This window comes from Pan paniscus, chromosome 1, assembly GCF_029289425.2.
Source record: "Pan paniscus chromosome 1, NHGRI_mPanPan1-v2.0_pri, whole genome shotgun sequence".
NCBI lineage: Eukaryota > Metazoa > Chordata > Mammalia > Primates > Hominidae > Pan > Pan paniscus.
The window spans coordinates 6,138,424-6,140,578 of record NC_073249.2 but is presented as its reverse complement, the minus strand read 5'-3'; the positions used below and the strand labels follow the sequence as shown (position 1 = coordinate 6,140,578).

Genomic DNA, 2,155 nt, shown 5'->3' with positions numbered 1-2,155 from the left:
AGCAATAACCCAATGGCTAATAAGGAGCCAAGGAGTCATAGCTCTCAGTATAGTCAGCCTCTAAGAAGAGAGCAAATGTTTATTTTCAAGAAGAATTATGCAGAAAGGGCCACTTTCAGTCTACCATCCCCCCAAATTCCTTGAAGGAAGGATGATGTGAGCAGCAAGGGAAGAAAGGAGAGTGGGCATGAAATACTATAGAACCTGCAAGGAATGAAGTCCCTCTGTCTGTGTGTGCCTATATCAATAATTTAAACTTACACATTCATGAGATGCACTGTGTTTATTAGGATGTACATGTGTCCCTAAGAATCTGAGAGTTCCTGAGAGACAGAGACGGTGTCTTACTCATCTGCTCTCCCCAGGTCCTGGCTTACTACCTGGCACTTACTGGGTAATAAATGTCTGTTGAATGCCTGGAAAAAGAAAGGTAGGAAAGGTATGAAGGAGAAGATGGAGGTCACGACCAGTAGAAATCTCAGCTGTTCTGCCTGGGCTCCATGTCATCTCCCTGCTATTAGGCCCATCAGAATGTAAGCACAAATGCCTAGAGAATGACAAGCTTCTTTGGGACTCTGCTGACTAGACATGACATAAGACTGGACCGCTCCTGGGGAACTTCCAAGAGCTGGCTCCAGGCAGTGACTAATCCTAGGAGCTGCTGGCTTGGCTGCCTCTCTCCCTTCCTTATTTCCAAGATTGGTCACCTCCTGCTCTGAAATAGCAATTGATTTTCAGACATGAGTTGATAGAGCCATGATTTTCTAATACTGTTCCAAAGGGGCTAAAGTACCTCTGAGGAGCAGTGCAGGCTAGGATCAAACTCTCCCTACCTTCCACTCCACTCCCTACCTTGCCCCTCCACCTCTGCCCACTTTCTATTTCCTCAGGCAGAGCAGCTTCTACCTTATGGATTACAAATTCTGGTCATCCATCTATGGTTGCATTAGGAAAAGAGTACTGCTACTTTCATTTTCTTTTCTAACCACTGCCCTAGAAGAATAACACCTCACATTCTCTGGTAGACTGAAGCCTGCAGCTGCAAGGATGCTCAGAAAACCAGACTTGTATTCATTGGCCACTTGCTGCACTTTCTGTCCCTCGATCCTTGCAACGTACCTTTGAGGTAGGCATAAAAATCCCCATTTACAAGAGAGAAAACCAAGGCAAAAGAGGTTCAGTTTATTTCAGGCTCAAATGTGCTTCCAATAGCTTATAGCCTCTACAGCTAGTGTTTGAACCCAGGTCTGAAACAAATAGGATTGACAAGGGGAGGGAAAAGAGGAACAGAAATTCTTTTCTATAAGACAATTGTTTATGCAGCCAGGATTTCTTAAAATCCAGTTTGTGCCTACGGACATAATCTTTGAATTTGCTTTGTTTCTCGATGAATAACTTGGAAGCTATTCAAATAACTTGGAAGCTTCCTTTAAAAGGAACATCAGGAGGTGATTTTTGACTAACCCTAGGTGTACTTTCTGAGCCAAATAGATTTTCAAATAAGAAAATGAGAGGACGTGAGCTTGAGGAAAATGATAGGCATTCCAACCTCACCTGCTTGCTGACGACCTCCACATGATTTCAACAATGATTTCAAATATTTCACTTTTTAAGTCAGTGTGACTTAAGTATGAAATTGCCTCTCCCTAAAGCTCCCCTAAGGCCTAAACAGTCGTCATTACCATAGCTGTGACAGGGAGACTGTTGAATTTATAATCTATTGGCCATTCACAGCATAGCATATAAACCTAGCTCATGATTTCTTTGCAATAGAAGTGCACATTTTCATCATATTCCCTTCACAACTTACTCACCAGATCAGACTTTGAGCTCTCCTCCTGCCTTCACCTGGATCATTTGAAATGGTCATCCATCCTTTGGCCCCAATACCTAAACTAAGGTCTATGAACAATAAGATGATTTTCTTCAGTGGGACTTTTTTGTTTAATATAATATTAGATATTTCCCCCGATACAGGGCTCAATCTTTTTCTTTTTAAAGCAATATTTCTCAAAGTACTTTTCACAGAACTTAAGTTTCATTAAGCACTTCACTAAAAGAAAAGTCTGTGATCTAATAAATTTGGAAAATATTGAGAATTAGAGCCCCCTCTTAGATATGTACTGTAGCTACTCAGCTTGTTACAGATGAAGTA

The 2,155-nt window shown here is 41.6% G+C and overlaps 1 long non-coding RNA gene across 1 annotated transcript; it reads right to left on the bottom strand.

Moving 5' to 3' along the window:
• Positions 1–271: 271 nt before the first annotated feature.
• LOC130540658 (uncharacterized) lies at positions 272–1,905 on the bottom strand. The gene is made up of 3 exons (XR_008954647.2): positions 1,815–1,905; positions 853–1,119; positions 272–715 (listed from the first exon to the last, which is right to left on the bottom strand). It is a non-coding gene; the product is annotated as an uncharacterized LOC130540658 (long non-coding RNA).
• Positions 1,906–2,155: the final 250 nt, after the last annotated feature.